At 48.9% G+C, this 11261-nt stretch overlaps 2 pseudogenes; one reads left to right on the forward strand and one right to left on the reverse strand.

Moving 5' to 3' along the window:
- Window positions 1-2642: 2642 nt before the first annotated feature.
- Window positions 2643-2761, reverse strand: LOC112478736 (annotated as a pseudogene).
- Window positions 2762-10212: 7451 nt separating this feature from the next.
- On the forward strand, window positions 10213-10329 carry LOC112478761 (annotated as a pseudogene).
- Window positions 10330-11261: the final 932 nt, after the last annotated feature.

An 11261-nucleotide genomic window follows, 5' to 3' on the forward strand; every position in this document is an offset into this window, starting at 1 on the left:
AAAGTCCCTGCTGTGGGGGCTTCTCAGGCATCTGTGGGTCAGGCCTGGGGGCTCTAATAGGCCCCCCCAAGGAAGGTCATGTAGCACTTCGGCTGGAGAAATGAGGAAGTGAGATTGCTTCTCCCCAGGAACCGTGCTCTGAGACAAGCCCTTTCCCGTGGCATCCGCCTCACACTGCCCGCGAGTCAACCCCAGAGCCTGGAGCCAGGAAGCACCCTCCTTAATGCCTGGCAGTCCTGCCTCTGCCGCTCCGGGAGAGAAACAGCCAGCCAGCAGCAGTGGGGTAGGGCCACCAACCACTGCCCCCGTCCCCTGCAAGCCTCAGTCTGCACTGCTCCCTATGAGGCAGAGTCTTCGCTCAGGAGAAAGGCATCCCTTCTACCCTGTTCAACCATAAGCTCTTTGAGGGCAGAGCTGTGCCTTTAGTTCCTTAGGGCTTGGCACAGGTCACGGCAGGGGAAGAACACGGGCACGTCCCGAAGGCTTTTTCTGCTCAGGTCCTCTTTCATTCATCCTTGGAAGAAAAAGAGTCTGTCCTAGGACCAGAGCTGACCTGGAAATCGGAATTCCCAGGTCTAAAATAACTCCGCTGTCTACCTCAGCGGCCCCATGTGCAAACCCACCGGTGGGGGTGATGAGGGGAGAGGGGCTGGTCCTCGGCTGGCCGGTACTCCCCACACCCGCTGGCAGCCCCCTCCACCACTGTGGTCAGAAGGCCGTGGACATGGCCAACTCCGTAGTCTAAGAGCCGTCTCCCTTGAAGTGCTTCCAGCTAACATTTCCTCTTCGGAGGAAATAAACAAGGCTGGTGACATCAGTGTGGCCACCCCGGGCTTAAAGCCAGGATGACTGTTCACGGGCTCCTCTGAATTTGGGGTCGTGCTTTGGTGCGACTCTCTCAAGAACATCAACTCTCACCTCCACACCAACCTCGAGGGGGCAGAGACCGCCGTTTCTCATGAGGAGACAGGAAAGTTACATGGCTCATCCACGGTTTCACAGCCACCAGGAGACGGCCAAATTAAACCTCAATCCCCGCCTCTTCTCTGTACAGTAGGGGACGCAGGGTGCCCAGTACGGTTCCCTTTCAGGGCTCCCCCAGAGAGAGGCTGGTTGCTCCGTGTGAACCTCAGGGATGGGGGTACCGACATTCCCCATCTCTCTACAACAATCAGCCATTGGCTCACTCATCAAATATTTATTAAGCACCTACCTGGTACCAAGAACTGAGCTAGGAGGGGGCGGTAAAGATGCAGCTACCTTCCAGCGACATGTGAGAAAGGATTGCGATCTGAAATGGAGCGCGAGGCTGGGACATGGAGACTCCCACGCATGCGCCCTCAGAAGAGCGGGACTTCAGAGCTGAGACTGATTTCCCTAAACGCCAGATTTAGAGAAGACTGAGACTTACCTCCCGACCAATGAACATCCGCCAAGAATCTCTCCCCATCTGTAAGCCAATGAACTTGCTGCTTGGACTCGGGCGGGACTTCCGGCTCATCCCGCTCCTCGCGCATAAATAAAGCTTGCCTCAAACCCTACACGGGCTCATCTGTAGTGCCGCAGGAATTCCTCTGCTATTCTCCAATAAACTCAGTTTCTGGTACTTAGAGCTAATCTCAGTTTACCCCTTTATTTAGTGTGGCAGAAGAGACAGACGCGAAATGGCTAATTACAATAAAGCCTGAGCTATCGGAGTCTAGTGGAAGAGGCAGAGAGGGGTCTCTGAAGAAGGCCATTTCAGGTGAGACCTGAGGATGAGTAGGAGTTACCTGGCCATGAGAAAGAGTATAGTCCCCTCATATCCAGGTGGAGATCTTTAGCAGGCCTTTAGATGGGAGAGGGATCTAGATTGCATATAAAATTAAAAATTATTAGCCTAGGGATAGATGACATCAGCCTTTCCGTGCCCAAAATCTATCAGTCTCTCCCCCCAAAAAACAGACCCTAAATAAGAGTAGCATGCAAACAGTTTCTAAACAAGTTTTCTATTTTCACCTCCAATCAGCTGGGTCTACTAAGCCCTTTTCCTATGGAAATTCTAGACCCAGAGGCCCCAGTCTCCAAAGCCAACATTTTGCCTGCTGTCTACCATCTCTTCTCAGCCTTTATTTCTTACCCACACTGGGTTTGCCTCAATCTTCCTCTACTCTGCCCGCCTCCCTCACACCAGTGCAAGATCTCCCACCGGGAGCATCCTTTTCGCATCCCTGTAGCTCTCTCAAGCCAACATCCAGGTTCTCTCCTTCCTTCTGAGCCAGGCATGTGCCTGTTGCTCTCAGATCCAGCTTAGCCCTTCTCCCGCTCTCCTCTGCTCTGTGTTGGAGGGAGACTGACTCTTGCAAGCTATGTTTCCCCAAAGGTCTGTTGAGAACTCACTTCCGGACACGGTTGTCTAGTGAAATTGGAGAGCGAAAGAAAAAAACTAGGCATTTCTCCTTCCTTCTTGTTGCTCTGGATGGGGTCTCCATCAGGAGCTGTACCATTGAACTTTCTAATACTCTGTTACAATGAAATACACTAGTCACTCTTGCATTTTGTTTCTTTTTTTTTTTTTTCAGGTGAGGCAACCTTTGGTTGACCTGACAGATTGCAAGGACCTTGTGAGTTTACAATCCCTTATTATTATTATTTTTTTTTTATGCCTACAGCACCTGCTCTTCCTAGGTGGTCTCCCATCCAAGTACTAACCAGGCCCTACTCTGCTTAGCTTCCTAGATCAGACGGGATCAGGCTTGTTCAGGATAGCATGGCTGTAGACCGCTCTTGCATTTTGAATGCATCTTTTATCTAGGCATGCTTTTGCAATCTCGGTTGGTTATTTGAAAAATATTGGTCCTTAAATCATAGAAATCTTCCAAATGTGGGCCCATTTCATGCAATATCAAAAGCCACGTTCATTACTATCAACACCAATCTCATTAGAAAACTCTTAAGTATTAAGCAGCTGTCAAGCTCACAAGCAGATATAATTTTTCCAAAGTTCTAATTTGTGCTCTAAAGCTGAAAGTGTGTAATTGGCAACAAATCAGTTGTTTTCATTGCAGCGATCGTCTCACTTTGTTCATTTTCAAGAATCTCTGCAAAATATCCAAGTCTAATAAACACAGTTCGTCAGTCATTTTTTTCAAGTAAAAAACTGAGGTCGCACAAAGAAAGCAGCTAATGCAGCTCACGACATAAACAATTTTTTCCCTTAAGACAACCAGTGTACTTTGATGTGCTTTATGCCTATTTCCTATTTCATCGCACAGAAAAAAAGAATACTGGTTAAGATTTAATCAAATTAATTCTTATTACAGCTGCATGAAAAACATTAAGCGAAACTGGCTTTTTTTTTTTTTTTTTGCTGTTCGTGAAGAATACAGTGACTACTCCAAACTTCGGTGCTACTTCCTTAACTGATGCTAAGGCGTCAGCCTGATACAGTCTTACCCTCATTTTACTGCGCTTCGCATATATCTTGTATTTTTTACAAATCGAAAGTTTCATAAATACCTGCACTGTAACTAGACCTGCACTGAGCAAGTCTATTGGTGTCATTTTTCCAACAGGCCCAGATGATGGTTAGCATTTTTAACAAACAGTATTTGTAAACTAAGGCGTGTACATTATTTTTTTAGACATAAAGCTACTGCGCACTTAATAGATTGCACTATAGAGTAAAACTCACTTTTCTATGCACTGGAAAACTAAAAACTTCATGAGTCATTTTATTGCCATGTTTGCTTAATTGCAGTGGTCTTGAACCAAACCCACCACATCTCTGAGGTGTGCCTGTGTAGCATTCTGACATTTTCTATACTTCCTTACAAAACTTCTTCACTAATGGACTAGGTATTTTCCATTTGTCTCTCCAGATCCACTCTCCACCCTGAATCCCAGGAGGCTGACATGTAGGGACTATTTGAATCGACTACCCTCTGAGGACCAGATGGGTTTGGCCAGTGGAAAAATACCAACCTGAGCTGGGAAGACAGGAAGAGAGTGAGACTAAGATTTGCTTCTTGGGCTCCCACTCTTGCAGGTCACCACGGTTTGCCTGTGTTCCTGTCAGGGAGGCCTCTCCATACACCTGTCTCCCCAGGTTCTCTATCTTTTTCCCCCTTCAAGCCAGGGAGAGGTAACGGCTCCTAGCTGTTGCTAGCTGAGGGGCACTGTGCCATCTCTGGTTGGTTTCTCTTAACCAGGCCCATCTGTTGTAAATAGTCTTTTTATTAAACTCTAATTATCTTTGCGCATGACATCATTTTCCTGCAGAGACCCTGACTTTCCATCAACTCCTCAACCTCATGGTCCAGGCTGTCCCATGCCTCTGGCCAATCTTTTCCTCTCTGTCAATGGCTCTTTCTCACCTACCTGCAGGGAGACTGGATTTATAAATGGTCCACTCCTCTTTTTTTCACACACTCCTTTCCTCAGACACTCCTCCTTCGCCATTTCAGATGGGCCGTATATATATGAGGAACAGGATAGATAGGTAGATAGATACACGAAAGATGGCATATAAAGCACTATCCTAGTTTTGAATTTGATTATGTATTATTTATAGACCAATAACATAAAAATAACAATGAATACCCACATATAAATGACTCAGCTTAATAGAATGCCACCACCGCATTTGAAGCTCCTTTATGCCCGCGCAATCACACCTTTCCTAAGGGAAAATAGTCTTCTGAATCATTTTGTTCACTTTTAGGTTTGTCTTTCAGTATATTTTCAATACATATGTATGCATCTCTAAACAATCTTTTTTAGGTTTAGTATGTTTTTGAAGTTGGTTACTGTTTTCCATTTGCTAGTTTTCTTGTCCAGAGATGTAAGCTCTTCCAAACCATTAATACCAGTCACGGCCACTGAGTATCAAGGCATTCCGCTTGACATTTCTAGGCTACTTCCAACTCCTGAGGCTGTCATTTTAAAAATATAATCAAAGAGAAAGGAGTATGGACAATACTACATTACTTCTGCCCACGTCTCATTGGTCAGGACTCCTATCACCCAAAACTAGCTGCAAGCGTGTCTGGGAAATGTAGTCTTGCTATGTGCCTAGGAAGAGAAAAATGAAGCATCACATTGACTCTGCCTCTCCAATATATAAATGTCACTGTGAGGTACTAGGCTATTTGCTTCTTAAAGGTATAGATCCTGTTTAGTATAACTCTATTCCTCTCCTAGAAAGCTCTAAGTGCATTTTTAATTGACTATTCTGGACCCACAGAAGAAAAGACAATTCTGTTACTTCATGGTCCCCAGTGACTAGAGTTTGACTTTTCCCTGGAGCCTTGAGAACTAAAAGAAGTGATTTTAGAACTGCAAGGGGCTTTTTTCAGCCCCAGGTTCTCCGCTCTCTGTCCCAGGAAACTTCCAACCACAGAGCCTGGATGCTGCCAAGCACTAAATCGCTGTTAGCTAGAGTATGGGACCGAATATTTGGCCTCGTTCATTCACTCGTTAGTTTTGGGGTACCAAGCAATGCTCTAAGCACTGGGGGCATAGTTAGGTGAATAAACTAGTCTCTGCCTTCATTCTATTCAACTGAGGAGAAACACAAAAACAGGTGATTAATTTTAGAGTGGTTAAGGAAGATTCATTCACCCACTTGATCCTCCCCTGAGCTAAGATGCAGATTGTCAGCTGGGGAAGAGAGAGGTGAGGTACAGACGGGGGAGAGTAGAGAGAAAAGAGAAGGAAAGAGAAAGGGGAAGAGAGAAAACGGTTCAAGGAGTGGGGCGTGGTGGAGGAAGGCCATGGGAGTCCTGCCCTTATCAGCTGAACCCTGGTAGGGGTTAAAAGTTGCTGGTGGCCCAGGGCCCTGGCTTTCTTGGGGCTCACCTTGATTGAGTTTGCCCCCTCTGCCTCCTGGTTTTTCTCCAGGGGGCCTCCTCCCCCAAGCTTATCAGCTTGTGAGAGTCTGCCAGCTGCCTCAGAGGCCCGGGCTGAGCCCCAGGGGAGGCCTCTGAAGGAGAAGGATGGCTGAACATGAACCCACCAGTGGCCCAAGATGACCTGGTTGGGATCATATGTTTGTTTCTGATAGAAGAGTGAAAACAGAACAGCATTCTCCCTGAAAGTCAAGTGGCTCCCTGAGACAGCTGTCATTTTGACAGGGCTGGGCATGCAAGGCCTCCAGGACTGCTCCCGGGCTCTCCTGGGCCTGTCTGTCAATAAGCTCAGGAAGAAAAACAAGCCCCAGGGCTTAGTGAGTCACCACTGCACGACAGTGACAGAGAGCTGCTTAGCCTGGGACTGAGAGCAGACATCAAGGAGGGCTGGCATAGGGCTGCTCTGCAGGCAGGAAAGGCAGGGGAGGCAGGTACAGCTGGTCAGTAGACAGTCAGGCCTTGACTCCACCTGGTGTCACATAGCTCCGTTCCAGAAGGCTGCCATTCCATCTCTACCCTGCCATCTCCAAGTCAACCTTTCCGGTCCCCTTGTCCATGATGTCTTCCCTAATTCTCTTGCCTGAATGAGAATCATTCGCTCATTTGTTCATTTATTGACAAATATTTCTTGAACCTTCCATGTGACAGCGGAAACAGGAAAAGAAAACAATTCTTCCTTTAAGGGGATGGATCGCATTCCACTGGAGCAGATAAGAATCTGAGTATGAAGAACCTTGGGTGTCAATGCGTGTGTGCATATACGCACATATGCAGGGAAGTACGTATGTTTGTGTGTGTGTATGTACATCTCACAGATGAGGTTGCGAGCACATGGGAGATCACCTCACACAGCCTGGACTGTCTTGAGGGATGGGTGGGACCTGCCAAATAGAGTGTAAGAGCCCTTACAAAGGGATAAAAACAGTGGGTCAGCATGTCCACAAGAGTGAAAATGAAGAAAGCATGGCCACCACATCCATCTATTTTTATTAAATAAACCATCAGCCATAACTCGCTTCCTCATTTTAGTTGAACCAAGTGCATCGACGTATCTACTCTATTCACTTCCGATATGCCATGGACATGCTTGCAAGGAGCAAACAGAGGCCTATCTCCTTTAGTTTTCACTCTCCATCTGATTATCAATTTTTGGATGGGGGAGGCATAGGACATAAGTATAAGAAGTTTCAAATGTAGTAAAAGGTATCGAAGATAGAAGTAGCGTGACCAACTAACTGTCCCAGTTTTAGCTCTGAAAGTTCTATGTCCTGGGAAATCCTTTGGTCCCAAGTAAAGCAGGACAGCTGGTCACCATAGAAAATAAGACAGTGTGAGGAGAGAGAGGGAGCCAAGTTTTTGGCTATTTGATCAATTAATCACCTTGGGGAGGTGAGGGTTGGCTGTAGATGGGCAGAGAGGGGATGTCTATGTTTGGGAGAGGGAGAATCTTCCCTGAGAAGTGTCAAACCTGCATGCCCCCACTTCCATCGTCACCCCCGACCTGATTGCCCCTGGGCAGTTGTCATCAGTCCCTGACTTGTAGCCTCTGCACAGTCCCCAGCAAAATCGCCGCTCTCCCTCACCGCACAGTGCCCCCCTGGGGGCCGTGCTGGGATTCTGTCTCCCCTCCCAGATAGGAGTGCATCTGGCATCCTCCGTTGTCTTACCCCACAGGCCCCCATGGAGTTGGGCTTTGGCAATGTAGCCAGCAGCTGTCTTTAACCCGTTCCCGCCCAGCTCACCAGCTCACTCCCTGCACACATCAACCCCTCGCCCTGCTGTGGCCTCAGACACTGATGAAGGAGTCAGGGAGGATTAAGCTAAGGACAATGTGACTCTTATCGTCTAGCCCTCTGAGAAGAGACAGCTAAACCCCCCATCCCCACTGGCCGAGGCAGGGTCAGGAGGGGCAGCTGTGTTGTTCCACCAATGCCACGCATCCTCCAGACCCCATGTCTGCCCGCGAGCCACCAGTCACGCTCAATGCTGCCTCTGTGGCAAGATTGCTCGTGAAAAGCCCCTGTGTTGTGGCTCCCATCTCCAGTGAGGTTCAGATACAAGGTCTCCATTCATGCCAGGCTGGCTCCCCTCGGCCACACAGGCAGCCCCTGCTCCCTGAGCAAAGCTTCCTGAGGTGCTAGGGATGGCCAAGCACCCACCCCCTGAGTCCCTCCCTCCTCCCAGCGCCGCCGTCTGCCCACCTCCTGGGAAATGCCGACAAGGGCTCAGGGCAGCAGGACACAGAAGGCCACACTAGCCAGTGGGTCTTTGGGGAGCCTATACCTCTCTGTCAACAGCCATCCAAGCTCCCGGCTGCCATGAAATGTCAATGAGAGGACACACACAACAAAGCATACAAGAGATACTTTCTTTTACCCTCTTCCAATGAGCCGAGGGGAAGAAAAAAGGCCATCTGCAAGGTGCCCGACTCTAGGGGCTGAATGGAGAGAGTCAGTTCTGAGGAATGGGGCTGCTGGCAGGGACCTTATCAGTTAGAGAGCCAGTTGATGGAATGGCTTTTTGAAGCCCGTGCCACTTAGCGAGTCCTGTACCATTCTGCAGAGCACTCGTGCTCCAAGCTACAGAATAGGACAGCAGGTCTCAGATTTGAGCACGCACTGGAATCACCCGTTACAGCACAGTCAGTGATCATCAGGATTGGAGTGGGGCCCAGGTATCTGAATTCCTACCCATTTCCCAGGTGATGAGGTGCTGTGGTCAGAGGACTTTGCTTTGAGAATTATTGGAATAAGGTCTCCCCTGATCCTAAGGAGATTACAAGTCATTTGAGACCACCAATGTATACTTTAGTTCCTGAAGAGAGTTCCAAAGCAAAAACTACCCACAAATGCAATGCAGAATTGAGAGGATTCAGGGGAAAAAGAGGAGAGATATTCGTTTAGTGCTTACTACATGCTCTCATCATCTCACATGACTGTCGTGAAGGCCTATAAGGTGGATAGTCATTTTCCTATTTCACAGATAAGGAAAAAAGAGGCTCAAAGGTCCATCACTTCCCCAAGGGTAAGCAAGTAACAGGGTGGCAGGCTACACAGGGCTCTGAGGCCAGGCATGATGGATATCAAGAGGAGAGATAGGGTTTGTCAGAGACGATCCCCAGAGGAAAAGTCACGCAAGCTGGATGGCGAATGTGATGAGCCATGAAGAGGAGTAGGGAGTTTGTGAAACGCCATATTGAAATGGGGGCGGGGGGGAAGGTAATGAGATGAACTTCATGTTCGGTGGGATAAGAGTCAAGAACATGACAACAGCCTGTTTGGGGGGAAAGGTGGGTTCAATGAGAAGTATGGCAAGTGAGGGCGGCCATATTGGAGTGAATCGTAGAAGCTAAGAAGAGAGGACCCTGGGCTGCTGTGGGGCCTTGAGTGTCACGTCAAGACCCCTGGGCCAGATAAAGTGGCCTGAGGGTGCTACTGCTGATTCTAAAGTTGGCAATGGCTTGACTAAGCCAGTGTCTGAGGAAAATTATTCTGGCAGCCAGAGAGGAACAAGGAAAGTGTAGGGGATCAAAGTATTATCACCCAAAAAAACTGTGCCTTTTGAGATATTGATTTGAAGCTGGTTATTAAGAAACAAAAGACTCAGAACCTTTGACCCTCCCCGTTTCCGGCCTAAGAGATTCAGATGGAAAGGCCTGCTCCAGGAAGGAAATCTTAGGATAGTCTCCCTAACCTAATTAGAATTGAGTGTGGTAGATGAGGGCTCCAGGCAGAGGTCTGGTGGCTGGATCACCCACTAAGTGCCACTGCTTCTGAGTTGCCTGGCAGAAAATTGCCTGCCGTGTGTGTGCGGCTCTTCTTCAATTGCCTGTAAATGGCTCATTTTCGGCTTTTGAAATCTAAGATCCCGTTCCCCTCCCCCTTTCTCCTGTGTCTAAAATGACACGTAGACCTCATTTTGCCTCACTGTCTTTGGAATTTTCATGCTTATGTGAATTCCTCGTGTGCTCGTATTAAAATTTGATTTTCTCCTGTTAATCTGCAGTATGTCGGTTTGAGTTATTAGCCCAGCTAGAACACCTTAGAAGGGGGGAGGAAAAGTTCAAGGTTTTTTTAGTCCCTACAAGAGCCTGAGGCAGGTCTGGGCACTCAGTGAGGGAGGCACTTCCCTGGCCTGTAACCAGGGCAGCCCCCTATGCTTGTGTGACCCAATCGTTTTTGTCACCAACCTCTCCACCTAAGATTATCGACGGGTTGTCACCTTTTGTTTTTCCTCACCTTCTTAGGCGTCACAGTGACCCTTTCTCCCAAAACCCAGATCTTTCAGAGGAAAGAGGGGGCTAGTGTTAAAAAGAGGGCTGGCTGTCTATGGCCATGCCACTCTGAACAAGCCGGATCCCCTCTGATCCGAAGCTAAGCAGGGTTGGGCCTGGTTAGTACTTGGATGGGAGACCACCTAGGAAGATCAGGTACTGCAGGTGTAAATAATAATAATAATAATAAGAGATTATAAACTGACAAGGTCCTTGCAATCTGTGAGGTCAACCAAGGGTTGCCTCGCCTAAAAAAACTGGCAGACGTTTGCCCGGACTGCCAAAGGCTCCTGGTACATAGAGTACCTCGAGGTATCTTCACATGAGCTCTCTCCCAGTCTCTTTCTTCACTCCTGTGACGTCTTGGAACCTTCTTCCCTTCTGTTCAGCCTCCAAAGGGGAAGGAGAACTAAAGAACTCTGAGGCTTTCTCTGACAGGCATTTTTCATAAAGTGACGATGGCCGACGTCCGGCCTGCCCTGCAGAGGACGAAGTGCACCTGGTTTCTCCACCTGCCATGTGAGAAGCTGTGCAGGTTGGGTGCGCGGGGGGCGGGGACTGCCCGACTAACGCCCCGCCCCGCGCCCCGCGCCCCGCCCACCCGGGGGTCGCAGACGAATCTTACGCGAGCCGAGAGCAGGAGGCTGAGCGCGGAGATCCCCTCATTTCATCTCTCCTCAGATACAAGCTTTTAGCGAGTGGGCAGCAGGCCAGGCCCGGCCCGGCCCGGACAAGAAAGCGGCCATTCGAGTCCGCAGCGCCCGCGGAGCCGAGCCAGAAAGTGGGGGAGACGCTGTTTGAAGGAGGCGCTTTGGAAATTCCTCACATTTTTTGGCCTTTGTCTCTGGGCATTGAGATGGAGATCCACGTTTGACTCTGCAGACGGCGCGAGGTCTCTCCTTTGCATTCCAGAGGAAGAGCCTAGCAGTGAGGGGAAAGAATTCGGAGGGAGTTTTCTCATCTCAGGGACCACCTGAGTCTTTGGGAGGGGAGGGCGGGGATGCCGCGGGGTAGCTCAGTTTTCTTTTGCTCCTTCTTCACTGCATTTCCTTCTCTCTCCTCTCACCCCAGCCCCAGGCCCACGTCTTCAGTGATGCGAA

Source organism: Pteropus alecto, unplaced genomic scaffold (assembly GCF_000325575.1).
Source record: "Pteropus alecto unplaced genomic scaffold, ASM32557v1 scaffold22, whole genome shotgun sequence".
NCBI classification, from domain to species: Eukaryota; Metazoa; Chordata; class Mammalia; order Chiroptera; family Pteropodidae; genus Pteropus; species Pteropus alecto.